Source organism: Uloborus diversus, chromosome 1 (assembly GCF_026930045.1).
Source record: "Uloborus diversus isolate 005 chromosome 1, Udiv.v.3.1, whole genome shotgun sequence".
Classification (NCBI taxonomy): Eukaryota; Metazoa; Arthropoda; class Arachnida; order Araneae; family Uloboridae; genus Uloborus; species Uloborus diversus.
In genome coordinates this window covers 266823004-266839125 of record NC_072731.1, presented here as the reverse complement: position 1 = coordinate 266839125, position 16122 = coordinate 266823004, and positions in this window count along the sequence as shown.

Below are 16122 nucleotides of genomic sequence, written 5' to 3'. Positions count from 1 at the left end.
TTTTTGAGCAATCACGATTGCTTATTAGTTTTCACTTGACTATTTTTGATTTTTCCCACCGCCACCCTCCGCACCATCACCGTCGACGGGCTCCTCACGATGCTGCACCTCTAGCGAAAGCCGTCTCCAGGTTGCATCCATGTCCTACACACATACAGAACTACACACACGCACACACACCTACACACATACACAAACACACCTACACACATACACCTACACACACATACACAAACACATACATGCATACATACAGACACCCACACATACACACACAAAAACATACACACACACATACACACAACTACCCACACATTCATGCCTGCACACAGACACAAACACATATGCCTACACACACATACCCCCCACACAAATACACACACATACACATAACTCGTACACACAAACACATACCCCCACACACACGCCTACATACACACACTCGTGATTGCAAAAAACATAATTTAAATTCAAGATGTCAAAATTCAAATTATTTTTTTTTTCTTTTTGCGATTACTATTGCAATATGTCATACAGTAATGCATTTAAAGGGGAGCATTTTTACAAAATTTAGAAAATTATGAAGAATATTTGGCATAACATTTTTCATTAACAGAGAGATCATGTCAGACTGTAGAAGGCTCGGTTTTTCATACAAGAAAGTTTCCTTCGGGCTCGGGCGGGCGCGGATTTTGGTCTGAGACAATATGACCCGGGCTCGGTTACAAATGTTCGGGGTCGGGCGGACCCGGGCTCTCAAAAATGAACCCGAACTCATCTCTAACATGGACCGAACCGATATTTTGGTGAAGGATGAGGGCTAGAATGAATTTTTCGGTTCTAATATTTAGGTTTTCCATGTCGACCTTTATGGCTGCAGTGTATGACAACCCTAGTGTTTTCAGCCATTTTAAGTCAAAGTGGCACAGACACTTCTCATTTGGACATACCGAGACCCGTCATTTCGGCGATCAGGGGCGAGGGTGGTCATGTGCCCCCCCCCTTTAGGAACATAATATAATTGTTAATTTTTGTATGAATTTTCTCGTTTTTTTTTCTTATAAAATGTATTGAATACATATGCCGCCGCCGCCCCCCATTTTAGGAATATAATATAATTGTTCATTTTTGTATGAATTCTCTCGTTTTTATTTCTTTTAAAATGTATTGAATGCATATCCTATGCCCCCCCCCCTGCAAAAATATATTATTTTTTTTATTGAACATTGTAGTCTAAGCTGGAGCTGGACAGTAAACACTTTTATCCGAAATTTTTCCAAAATACGAAGTAAAATTTGGCGATTGTTTGAAATTGCGCGGAAAGACAATTAATGGATGTTTTTCTGCTGCTTATGGATTTGCTTCATTTAGTTGGCGGATTATTTACATTTTGACAAATGTTTTAAAGATTTTTTTAATGGCGATATTTTAGTTGAATGGTGAAAACCGAGAAACAGTATTAAGTAGTCTTTAGCTTCAAAAGCAGCGACAGTTGAAAAAATCTGCCTTAGCTATTGAAGTCTGTCCGCAAAAAGATTTAGCGAGATTCCTGCTAGTCGCTTTGATAATGAGTTAATGTCCAATCAACACGAATAAATAAATAAACCCATTAATTGCATCAAAGTTACATTAAAATGTAAAATAATCAGCCAAATCTATTTATTATATGCCAATCTTGTGCGAAAATGTTATTTAAGGTATAACTTGAGAAAAGCCTTGAACAGTCAGACGAAAAGCAAAAATATTCAACGATACAACAATTTATTGTAGCCATTAGTCTATGATTGTAGCTATCGAAGGGGAATTGATATGATACACTAAATACTGTATTGAGTTGAGGAAAGCCTTCGAACATGGAACTAAAAAGCTTATAGCTCGTTTTTTATTCTACTTAGAAATTTCGAACAGGTGCCATCTTCAGAAGAAAAATCAGAGATTTCGATGGACATATAATGTTAGTATGTCCAAGCATTTTTTCACCCCCATATTAGAGAATTTGTATGAAAATCGTGTTTTATTACTCCCCCTATGGGGAGTTCCCCCCCCTCCCATAACGGGACGAAAACTACCCTATGTGTTATTCTGATGCATTAAGCTATAATATTGTAAAGTTTCATTTCAATCCATTCAGTAGTTTTTGCGTGAAAGAGTAACAAACATCCATCTATACAGACAAACATTCGCATATATAATAGTAGTAAGATTCTGCAAAGCTTATGAAATAAACATTTTACAGCAGGAATCCGATCATTGTTTACGTAGATCGGGGCTGTTTCCGGGCCAAGGCAAACGGCTGACCCCATGCTCATTTTCCCATTTCTGAACCTGCGGGTGAGTTTAGAGAAAAAAAAAATAACTTAACCCGATGTCAATTTAAGTCTAATGGCAGGATAAAGGTTTTTAAATTGTTGCTTAATAGTTTTGCCCTATGGCACGGAGCAGAATCATCCTGGAAAATGACGTTTGGAACTGAAGTCAAGGGATCCCGGATAGTAGGAAGCAATTTCTCCTCCAAAATGCCAATATACAGTGGCTCCCAAAAGTGTTCGTACACCTACGATTTTCAATGAAATAGGCCATTATCCATTGGTTAGAATTAATATTTCGGAATAGGTATTTTATTATAAGATCTATGATCTATATTTAACAAAACTACATGAAAATTTTTAATAAAACATTAAAACATAATTTTTAAAAAATCAAAAACCAAAAATTGCCGGAAATTTTAGCTCACAAAAGTCTTCGTACACTTTGAAAAAATGTCAAAAAATTAGTAAATAATCTAACTTTTTACAAAGTTATTATTTAGTAGAACATCATGCAGTATCAACAAGAGCTTTTAAACGTCTGGGAATAGATTTCATTGTTTTTTCTTTCTTTTTTTTGCGTAATTTCTGAGTAAGTGTTCAATCCCAGTTTGAGTCTTACTGTTTCTAGCTCTATTTTCGTTTCAAAGCTGTATTTTCGTAATCTAGCCCCCAGATATCTCTAAATATGTTACATTAAGTTCAAATCTGGAGATTGAGGGGGTGTTTCTAAGCTTAAGGACAATTTTTGAGGCACCAAACGCAAACTTGTGCTTCTTATCGTTATCGCGATAAAAAACAAAGTTGTTTCCGATTACCAAATTTTGGGCTAATAGTTTAAAATTGCTTTTTAAAATATTTAAATGAACAGCATGATTCATTATTTAATCAAAAAATTCCAAATTTCCAAGTCCTGATGCTGTAATGCACCCTCACACTAAAACACTTTCACCGTCCTGATTAACTGATCCAATTAAGTTCTTCAGATTAAATTCCTCATTTTTTCTTTTATTTACAATTATACAACAATTTAACCCAAAATGTTAAATTTATTTTCATCTATAAGTAAGACGTTGTTCCAAAACGTTTTGAGCTTATTTAACATTGTATTTGCGACGGAAAGCGTAAGCTTACTGTTATTCGCACGAACAAGAAAATTTCTGCAGGAAGAGGTCCCATTTAATCCAGTTAATCAGACAACTTGGCGAACAATTTTAGGTGAAAATTAAACGTAAAATGTTTCATTCAATTCTGCAAAAAAATTTTCAGCACTCAAATGTGTATTTTTCATAATTTTTTTAACTGTAAACCTTCGATCACGCATTGTTAACTTTGCCAGTTGACCTTTTCTTACCGTGTTTTCGATCCTATCCTTGTCTTTAAAGCATTTTATCAAGCACTTCACTATAGAATGGTATAAATTACCTAATTTAGAGACATTTCAAACCAATTTACCGCTATTGTGAGTAAACAGTTCAAATTTCGAATGGTGTTTGTGGTGTTTTTCAAATACCAGTCATTTTAAAGTAATAAGCACAATATTAAGGAATAAAGAAACAAAAAATTAAAGCCAAATGACTTTTAAGGGTCAACACAATGCAAAAATATTTAAAAAATGACATATGATAGTTTTAATCATGAATTTATTCGAAAAAATTTGAGTGTACGACGACTTTTGCGGCGTATTATTTCTCCGTCTCTTCATTTTTCGACAAATTTCAAAAATAAAATCTGGCAATATTTTGAAAAAACTACTGAGTTTTATTCAGAATGGCATAAGAATGGTGTGAAAAAAAATTGGACTTCATATTCAAATTCAGTTTTGCGTTATTTTGGTTTTACTACAAAATTTCAAGGTGTACGAACACTTTTGGGAGCCACTGTACACCTGAGCGTTTACTGTTCCTTGCACAAAGTGAAGCCCGCCAACTCCTTGATCAGAAATCCATCCCCAAATCATCTGGGATACGGGATGCTTGACTGTGTGTTGAATGCAATCGGGATGATATTCCTCTCCTTTGCGGCGCAGGTGATGCAATTTTTTTTTTACCGCCACTGTACCTACGTCTACTCGAACTTAGGTTTTTTTTTCTATTACACTACAATAATGAAGTAAAATCGTCTTTTACAACATTCTACAAATGTACCTAATTGCTGGCAATATCCGAGAAAACCTTCTACTTTTCAACTCGGATGCTTGAAAAATCAATAAAATCTTTCCTTTCTATACGAAAGTTGAAGCACTTTGAGTTTACTAAATCAAACTCACGCAACCAAATTAGTATCATACGTTCATCAATACTAAACATCAGAAAATATTCATCTCCATTTTTTTCCGATGTTTGCATCAATAATTATAAAATTCACAGTTCATAACTGTGTTAAATTGTCCTTTACATCAGGTTTTCCTGATATTTACTGGAGTAGTGTTCAGCTTATTTTCCTTGCACTATCTCTGCTATCGTAGTATAAAAAGAAAGCGTACAATTTGCGTTAGAATAAAATTGGATCTGCACGAAATGGGAAAAAAGGTTGCAGAAGAATGAAAGCATCGCCCAGCTTCTATTATTGAGAAAAATTCTGAAAAATTCTAAATGGAGTAATCTTATTATTAATAAGTAAAAGGCTCTTAATTGGATTAAGAACTCCTAAAACTTTGTAAAAAAACTATGGATCATACAAGACGGAACAAAATTAATTTTAAGTGCTCGAACCATTAATATCTATACCTTTCGTTAAGGACGAAGTTTTTTTTTTCCTTCTTTTTCCTATTCCTTTTCTTTTTATAGGTGTTGTAACATATTAATGAAGTTATGAATGGCAACAGTTGGAGTTGTCGAATCTTAAGAACAAAGATGCTCGCGATAATTATTCAGTTGTAATTCAGTTGTTAATATGGATGCCGATATTGGATTCAGTTTAAATAAAATTAATATTTTAAATGTTATTACTTTATATTTTCCTTATGATATTATAAGAAAACATAACAGGTGTATCAATATTGCTCATAGATTTAAATTTTCCGTGTCTTAGCGTTTCTCAATCAATTACATATGTGACTGATAGATAGCGAGTTATGTGATTCACTGCGGTTTGACTAAGGAAGTTCATTAAAGTTTAATTATTGATGGAAAAATCGCGTGTCTGGAAATAAATATCATCTGCTTTTCTTATCATGCCAAAACAAGTTGATTATTTTTGATAATTTCTTTCGGGTATTGGATATTCTTTGTACGTATTATTATTTCTATATATATTTGGAAATCGCTCAGATACGGTAATTTTGTGTGATTTTTTTTTTTTTAAATCATATTAGAGAATTTTTATACTAAATACACTAAATGATTTAATTTAGAGTATACTTTTCACTTTCGTTTTATCTATGAATAGGTTTTTACTTCCTTTTACAAAAAAGGAAGTATTGTGTTCGCGAAAAAAATTTCACTCAAAAATCGACCTTAATTACTATTTTGCTCACCCCCGAATGAATGTTGAGCTTTTTTTTTTCCCCGACTCGACCACACGTGGATAAAATCGCGTGTCTGGAAATAAATATCATCTGCTTTTCTTACCATGCCAAAACAAGTTGATTATTTTTGCTTATTTCTTTTGGATTGGATATTTTTTAAAACTGGTAGCTAATGAAGAATTAGCACACCAGATGAGTGATCGCAGCAATGGTGCGATTCAACTCAAGGATTGATGGCATATCATGGCATTTTGTGGTGAGTTACCGCCCCTGAGCCAGGCCAAGGCAGAAATACTTAAAATACACCACCAGCTCAGTTATTCCATCCGAGGACTGCAGTTTCGTGCTTTTTAGCACTCATCTGCCCGGCTGCGGTCACTCATCTGGTGTGCTAATTCTACATTAGCTACCAGGTTTGAGTGCTAAAAAGCACGAAACTGCACTCCTCGGATGGAATAGCTGAGCTGGCGGTGTATTTTACTAATTCTGCCTTGGCCCTGGCTTAGGGGCGTTATCTCACTACAAAATACCATATTGTAGGTTAAAGAAATTTGTTTTTCTTGTCATCTGAAATCTGAAGCTGCAGCAAAAAATCTAAATACTACCTGTAAGAGGAACAAAAATACAAAATAATCGTTCCTCAGAACTGGAGTTTTGTATTCACGTATCCATTTCCATGTAGCTTTGACCGATCGCAGCCTTCTCATACACAATAAACACGTTCGTTCTGTAAAATATAATAAAAGATGCTTTTAAAGTTAAATTACTAGAAACTAATTTAAACTACAAACAAGAAAGTTTACGAAAATGAACTTTTTATTAGTTTAAGGGATCTAAGGACCCTTAAACTTGAAAATTTTCGACTTTCTGGAAAAAATAAACGTTATGTTTAATTTAAATCCGAACAATTTGATATCTTATTTATTACCATACGCAAAATACTTTTCAAGTTATCGAAAAAATGCGTAACCTTTCCCCATAAAGATTAATGTTAACAGCAGCTGTTTTAGCTTCTTTCTCAGGTTTCCCGTTTTGCGTGCGTGCTATCTCAGAAAGTTTCTTATATATTTCCGTAAAACTTCCGTAATACATGTTCGTCTGGTTTATTTTTATGATCTCCGTGTGTGTGTGAACCTAAATTTATTTCTTTATTTTTAATTAATTTTTTTTAATTTATAAGTTAATATCCAAATTTTGTAAAATTTTAGGTGACATTTTTTTTTAAATATTAACTTTCATTTTTAGTTAAAATTTAGGTTCAGATCACAAAAATGTTACAGATAAACACGCGTAAAAAGTGTTACGGGGATACATAAGAAACTTTATGAAATATCACGTGCGCAAAACGAGAAATAGTTGCTGTAAACATAAATCTCCATGGGGAAAGTTAACGCATTTTCACGATAACTTGAAAAGTTGTTTGCGTATGGTAATAAATAAGGCATCAAAATGTTCAGAATTAATTATGCATAACATATATTTTTTCCAGAAAGTCGAAAATTTTGAAGGTTAAGGGTCCTTAGACCCCTTACTCAAAAAAGTAAAAAGAATAAAAGTTATTGGAACACTGGAGCTTGATTCTGTTTTTAAAGGTTTGTTTCTCTACTTTTTCTGCTTGCTCGAAATATCTGTCTTTCGAACAAATAAGCTGTCGTAAACATCAAAAAGAACTTCAGGACAATTCGTGTGAGATCCCTGAATTTTGTCGGATATTACTGAACTTTTTGTCACGGTTAAATTCTAGCACCATCAGTGTAATTTTGTGCACTTTTTGCTAGTTAACAGCGTACCCGTTATAGGTTTTCTCGCACCACAAGGGATGCTTGTACGTAAAACTGGTTGAAAACTAGCACCTTAGAGTGAGCAGAAAGACATTTTGAATATCTTATTTTCCTAGCTTGTTGCAAACGAACGCAGAAAAAAACTGTTCTACAGTGATCGATTTAGCAAACATCAACGAAGTTTGGCATTGTTTATAGCGGCATTTTGCGAATATCGCCAAACTGACAGAGGATTCAAAAAGTTTGCATAGAAAATTTGATGAAAGAAAGATTGGTGATACTTCGCGATGTGGTCACCAATTTATGACATTTACACCGAATTAATGAATTCTTTGACGCGTAAAACGAGTGAAGAATCTCTTTTTCTATTGCAACTAAACCAAAATATAATAATTTTGCAAAATAATAAAAAAATGGCAAACTATTTTGTAACAACATGAATGAAAAAGTTTTTAAAAAAATGTTTAAATCGCAAGTATAATCAGCAGGGAGAGGATATCCTATAACTAAGCGAGTACAACTTACTTAAAGTAAGAAAAACAACGTTAAAAAAAAGCACAAATTTGCCAATTACAGCAGACACGTGTTTCGGCGTTACAGGGAACGCCTTTTTCAATGCAAAAAGTAAAGGGCTTATGGATGTAAAGACATTCAACAAAAGCTTATCTTATTACTTACTTGTTTACTTATAACTTACTTGTTTAAATAAGCATAAAATCTTTATATATAAAAATGAATGTTTGTCTGTATGTCATCTATGAACTCAAAAAGTACCCGGCAGATTTGGCTGAAACTTTCACCATTTGTATTTTTGGTACTGGGAATGTTTATAGACCAGTTCGAAAAAAATCCGATCGATAGTTCCTTTTTTATTCCAATTTAAGTCACAATCCATTGGATGAACACGAATAAAATTATCGGCTGCAGAAATTAATTCGCGTGAAAGATCTCTATTTCTATTTCTATTCAAGAGTCACAACTGACTACAACTGTATTTATGTCGAGGTCTGCATACTAGTGCCTTGCCTCCATTATTTTATATACCGATAGATGGCAGCACCATCACCGGATCGAACAGTTAATGAGAATTTAGAACTAGTCCAAGAGCTAATAGCTACCTGGTACTAGCACCCCCAGAGGTATCGTTTCACTTGGAGGACATTGAGACCACGAGCATATTTAACGTCGCCCAGTCCCCTTTAATGACGACGGTGGGTCTTCGACCAGCGGGGATCGAACCCGAGCCCCTCCGGCCCCGAGTCCAATGCCCTACCGATCAGGCTACCACGGCCCTGTGAAAGATCTCATTGATAAGAAGTTAGCTGTTGCCATTTTTCTTGAGTTTGAACAAATAAATTCTTTCTTTATTGTTTTATGGCTTTTCATGCAACGGGGGGATTTAAAAATTTTTCTATTTGATATTTTTAGCGATTGATTGATCTTGCAAACTGCGTGAGTACAAAATTTCAGTAGAGTCACGGCTTCACTGGATACCTGGACCGATTATTATGAAAATTGCTATATATATGAATTTTTCCACGGAGAAGGTGCATAATATGCTCATTGAAGCCACTCGCCACCAGGTGGCACTGCAGAGTAGCAACTTCTGCCCCGTTCAACCGATTGTCATGAAAATCAGTATAATGATGTATTTTTTTGTTGGCGTAGCAACGCGCGTCGGGTACAACTAGTAATAAAAATAAAATAATCGGCCAGACAATTAACTTTAAATAAGGAAAGTAAAATGAAAAGATAGTCCGGGATTACAGAACAAAATGTTTCGTGAATACAATACTTCCTTTACAAGGAAGTAAAAAAAAAGGATGAGAATGAATCTGGCTGCTGAGTACCGGAAAGAAAAAGAAAACAAGAGCAGCTACACTGAACAAAACGAAGTAAAAATGTAAAACAATATGAGAATTCCTCCCCCCCCCCCCTCACCATCCCTTTCAACAAAAACCGTCATTTGTTTGAAGAAAAGTTTGTAACGAAATAAATGTCACTTTTGGAAACCTGGCCATTAAGAATTCTCCTACACACTCTGAAAGTTTGAAGAGTTTGTAATCCTCGAACTATAAAAGCCATTAATTCTTAATCGAAATTGTTCTCGGAGTCTTTTTCCTTTTTTATGTATTTCAAAGTCTAATCACCTTTTACTTGCTCCCAAAGGAAGTAGAAGAAGGTTTTACCTAATTTTTCGTTTTGTTTCAGGTCGCCTTTGATTGGTTTGCTGCAGACTCTGAAACTTTAAGAACTGCAGTAACCCGGTCGAACTGCTATTGGATTTTTTTTTTCTGCCTTTGTTTTCCAAGAAGAAAAACACCTTTTCAGAGAACAGTCTTTCAAGCCTTTCATTCACGTAAGAAGAAAGACTTAAAAAGAAAAAAAACTCTGTTCACATATGAGGACTTTCTTTGTTTTTAAATGTAAGTGCTAATGAGTTATTTAAATGAGCCCGTTAGCTATTAGTATTGTTATTGTAGTACATTATCTATGGTATCGAAGTATATTTTATTATACAATACAGTATAGTACGATAATGTAGATAACAGTTTTTTGTAACAGACTATTGTAAATTATTATCTATAGAAACGGCTGTTGTGTATATACAGGGTGATTATAATTAAAGTTCCACTTTCAAAACGCTGTAAAAAGAAAACCACTGGTCAAAATGACCTCAAACTTCAACGGAATATTATCGAAGAAGGGGGAAAACGTATGGAAGAAGAAAAATAAATCACTGGAATTTTTAGCAATAGATGGCGCTGTAAGTGTCAGAATATGTAAATCGAAACACTTGTCATGCGCACGACTCATTGAAGGTGTTATAAGAAACGCCAAATACACGTTTTATTTTTCCTCATTTCGCATCTGAGAAGTTCACTATGACTGTCTCAATGAAAGATCTGGCCGTCCCGATCACCTGATCGTAACCCGTGTGACCTCTGGATATGAGGATATCTGAAAGCTGTTGTGTTCAGTGCTCCGATTGCAAACTTTGCTGAGCAACACATTCTAAACGTGATCCGGAAACACTTCAATCATTCGTAGAACATGTTGTTTCTCAAGTTCAACTTGTTACGGAAAACGGGTTACATCATACTGAACATCTTTTGCGCCAGTCTCACGAAAATTAAAGACCGATTTTATTTTTACTGTTGCTTTTTATGCGGTTTTCGCCCTCAGGACAATTAAAAAGATTTTTCCCATCCGATGTGATATGACCTTGCTGTGTTGGATGGGTTTACTTAACTAACAATTATCCTCGTGTACGCTAAGTAGTACGGTGTTTTAACGTATAGTTTACACCTTAAGTAATATTTTATGATTTATTTCTCATTTGTAGTCGACCTCTATTAAATTATGATGCTCACAGCGCCATCTGTTGCTAAAAATTTTAACTATTTATTTTCTTCTGCCGTCAAGTTTCCCCCTTCTTCGATAATATTCCGTTGAAGTTTGACGTCATTCTGACCAGTGGTTTTATTTTTACAGCATTTTCAAAGTGGAACTTTAATTATAATCACCCTGTATATATATGTTATGAATAGTTGATTACACAAGGTATAATTCAGAAGTTCTAAGACTGGTTTTTTTTCGAGAAGAGGAGGGCGCAGCACGAACGGGCTGGGGAAGTAGTGGGGGTGTCAGTGAACGAACGGAAGCTGCGGCAGTTGGCGTCGGAACACTGGAGAGTGCGCATCGCTTCCTGCCCTAATGCGTGTCATTGACCTCGGTCGAAAAGTGTCTTCGTAGACAGAGTATCACAGGCGACTTTTACGCTGGAGGGCTCCGCCGCTTGAGGGATCGAGTCTGGACGGTGTTCAAGGGCGATTGGATTCTTCACCACGACAACGTGCCTGCTCACACTTTGTGCGTCACCGAATGAGTTTTGGTCAAGTTCAACGTCACAACACTGCTGCAGGCACCCTACAGCCCCGACTTGGCTCCAAGTGACTTTTTCCTCTTCGCCCAAATCAAAACAAGCCTAAAAGGGATACGATTCGACGCCATCTAGCAGGCTTTGGCGAGAGTCCTTGACACCACGTCGCCTGAGGACTTCCAGAAGGGCTCCGAACAATGGAAGACGCGCTGGCAGCCCTGTAGTGATGCTGAAGGACCATATTTTGAAGAATTTTAGTCCGCTGTACTTAAATGTCCAGTAAATTTCTAGCTCTTAGATCAGTCTTGAAACTTTTTAATTATACCCTGTACGTAGTATTATTTGCAATATTCAGTGTATTTGCTATATATAGAATGCTTAATGTAATGCTCATTACGTTTCTTTTATGGTTTTTTCACACATTGCACCTTAGTTACATACAGTGTTGTTTGTTTAGTATATTTGTTACATAACGCTTGTTATACATAGCCAATACTGAAAAAATGTTGACAGTTAATTTAGTGACAACTGACAATTTGGCATCAGAAATGTGTTACCAACTAGGATGTTAACTTATTGATGTCTCGTCTGTGTTTTGCCAAGCCCGTAGTTAGTTAACTGCTAGGTAATCGGAAAAAAAAACAAAACTTGTTAGTAATGCTTTAAAAAAAAGAAGAATTTTTAATGAAAATGAATCGAAGAAATGCCAAACTTAGCTCAATTGCTAAAAATTAAACGAATAAAAATATAAAACTCCAATGGAATACAAAACTTGTGTTAGTATTGCAGTATTTGTTATGCATAGTAGACATAGGAAAAATATTGCCTCTGTGGCTTCACCAGTCATAAACTTCCCTTTCTGACCATGTTACATAAAGGTTTTAGGGGATATTTCGATAATTGGGAATCTGGCGCGGTCGTTTCGTTTTTGACGTAAATAATTTTATTTTGGTAACCCTGCTGATTTATAGTAACACTATGTAGATAGATGTTTCCGATTTCTTTGTTTAGATTTGCAAAGAAAAATACTTCTCGTGCAGGCGTTGGAGCCAAAAATTGATGCCAATGAAGAAAGATCGCCAGATTCCCAATTATCGAAATATCCCCAGGTTTTATACAAAATGACAAGCAGATAGTGAGATACACTTGCCGAAAGTTCGGACACATTAAAATTAGAAGCTAACAATTTCATAGCTTGGCGACATTCCACATCTGCATGGTAACACTTATATTTGCGTCATGTTTGGTTTAAAGTTACATGAAAACAAATTATTTGACGATGTCACACAATATTTTACCTTTTATCAGGCTTTTAAACAACATACACCATTGAAGAAGAATGAAAGTTCCATTAAAGTGTAAATAATCCGCCAAATAAATTGAACAACATTGAAAGATGCAGCAAATTTTTAAAAATTTCGCTAAACAAATAAATAAAGTTGATAAGAATACATAGAGTATAAAACAATGCGCCAACAATTTTAAACAGGCCATTGAAAATCATTAAAAGTCCTATTTGAATATAAAATGATCTGTTAACTAAATGAAACCTCATTAAAATGTAAAATAACCCTCTGAATAAATATATCTTGCTATTCAAAACATTAAACGTTCTATTAAAATGTAAAATGGCATCAAACATGTTGGCGACGTGTACGATCTTCTCTCTCTCTTTTCGCCAAGATAGAAAGTAAACAATAGCCAAGCTCCAGTACACCTTTGCACTACTTAGCTTAATATGTCCGTAGTTTCCTCATCATCATATACTGTAACTGTAACTGTTCGAAGGTTCGGAATGAAATGGGGTTCTTCATTGAAAAGAAAACCAATTACGAGCAATGTTTTCCCATATCGGAGCCATTTTCTTTATCGCTTCCAACTTGGATGTGACTTTTATGGAAGTCGTGATATAATGTTTAATCTTATAGTTTAATCCAAAATATTCTCCTTTTTGCAAATAAAAAGTAACTCAGTTTAAGTTTCTAATTTTCGAAAAATAATCAAAATATATGTTAAGGCTTTCCAAAATGGCGCAAGCGGAAATGAAAAGGTTTAGTCGTTCAATGAAAGAGCTGGATATTTTCTTATTATTAGAGACAAAATGTTTCTTAATACCAAGGGCGCCCATATGCAAAAATTTAAGGTGCGAGGCTCAGATATTTTCCCCGTGGTTTTGCAGGATATTTTTCCCATAGAAACCGATTTCAGTACAGATTAGAGCAATTAAAATTTCACATTTTTAATAAGTCTTTCATTAATTGCTGGAGATGAAATGTTTTTACATTTTTGCAAAAAAAAAAAAAAAAGTACTAAAAGCAAGGAAGTTCTAATTTCAAAGGGGGGGGGGGCTTGAGCTTTTACTTGCCTCCCCCTCATATGGGCGCCCTTGCTTAATATACTGCTCCAAAATTCTTTAGTTTATCAATGCTCTACTTTTACTACAAATCTTCACAGATTATTCCTTGTGACTCTTCGACAAAACAACCTGTTTTCTTCCCCTTTATCTTTTTTCAATGTTTATGAATTCTCTTCATATTCGTATACTAACAGCAGAGGGTGAGTTGGGGGTAAATGGAAACAGAAATTCAGTTTTTCACCTTCAGACCCTTCTCCTTCTTTTGGATGAATAGAGTCGTTTCCCTGGGACAGCCCCCGGGTCGTTTCCCGGGGTTCGGAAATTTGAAAAACACTTTTAAAATTTCCAAATTTTTAAAAGTATTTTTTTTTCTGAAAGAGCTTGCTTAAAAACATAGGATCTGACCATTTTTTGAATAATTTGACTAAGTTTAATACTTTTAAAAAATAACTTTAATCGGTTCGCTTTCATGGTTTACGCTTCTGCCGATGACATCACAAATGACGAAATGCCATTCAGTGTCGCCATTCGCAGTACAAAATATTTAATTCACATGATTACTCACATGTATTGGCAACGATAGGGTTTATAGCAAGCGTAGAGCGCAATTTTAATTCGCTGCTTGATTATCATAGCGTGGAAACGTAGTAGAAAGATGCGGCAAATTGCATCATTTGTGACGTCATGAAAACCACGACTTGTTTGAAAAATCGGACATTTTAAAACATTAATTTTAAAAAAACTGTTGGGAAAGTGAAAGCATTTTCTGGGTCTATGGTTTTTTTTTTTTTTTTTTGCTCATTTTATCCATTTCAATGACTAAAAGTAGTACGTTTGGTTGAATTAAACCACCCCCATTGTAAGGCAAACCATTTTTTGTATTTTGCCAATGACTACAATCTCTGAGAGTGACCGGGTGTGAAATATTTCACTTATTGACAGTTTGTTGGTGAATTAAATCATGTTTCCATTTTCCCCAGCGTATTTCCCTTCTATAGACCCGTGTAAAAATTTAAAAATGCTTATTGGTTTATTTTATACGTGCAGAGCCTGATTACTGAATAGGCCAACTGGGCCATGGCCTAGGCCCCCACTTTTTAGGGGACCCCAAATTGCTACTTTTTTTTAAACCAATAGCTAAAACTGTTTTCGCCAATGGCTAAAACTGTAAGTATTGACTTCAGAGGGGCTCCAAAAAAGCATATGGCCAAGGGCCCCCTGATATCTTAATCGGGTCATGTATACGTGTTGTCCTTTTGCTGACTGCACAACTAAACAAATCCAACATTTCTCAGGAAAATTCCGTGGGAAATCAACCCGATTTTCAGATAACTCTACTGTTTGCTCCTCAGTCACGTGAAGAATTCGGTATCGGATTGGTTAATGGGTTGCGATTACTCACGTGACTGGTCGAAAGTGACAGGGGAAGAAGTTCGAGTGGAAAAGAATTATTCTAGTATATATATAAATACATGTAGAGTTAGATCTCTAAGAGTTCTATAATTTTACTAGTTCTATACGTTTACGGTTACGTTCGGTTACGTTAGTTCTATACGTTTACGGTTACGTTCGGTTACGTTAGTTCTATACGTTTACGGTTACGTTACTAGTTCTATACGTTTACGTTTTCTATTCTTACGTTCTTTCTTTTACTAGTTCTATACGTTTAAGGTTACGTACGGTTACGTTAGTTCTATACGTTTACGGTTCTCTACGTTTACGGTTACGTTACTAGTTATATACGTTTACGTTACTAGTTCGTTTACGAGTTCTATAATTTTACTAGAAAAAGAGAAATAAGCTATATGTATAACGAATTCTTCAAAAGAAATTCTGTTCAATGCACTCTATCACAAAGTTTAGAACTCAAAATTGTTGACAAATTCATAACTAACACCTTTGTTTTTTTTATTACAGATTTACAAGAGTGTTTCATGAAAGAGCTTCACACAGAATGTTACCTGAAACTCACCTTAGTAATTTGAAATTATGTATTTCGAAACCGAGTGCATCAATTTTGTGGAGAGCTTTGCAAATCTTGTCCAATTTTGAACCTATACTGACACATGGGACATCAAGACACTCCCACAATATTACATTAACGAATTTTTATCGCAAAAGGGAATTTTGTTTGTGCACGCAGAGGACACCACTGTGGAAATGAGATCACTTTGATGTATAGCAAGACAAGAGGCAAGATGAATTAGGTAACACTGATCGTAAGAATTCGCAGTTATAAATGGTGAGCTAACTAAAAAATTTCAAAAGAACAGTTATATGCCGAAATGAGATGCATTATGAAGTACGAAACGTAAGAGTTCGTTCTT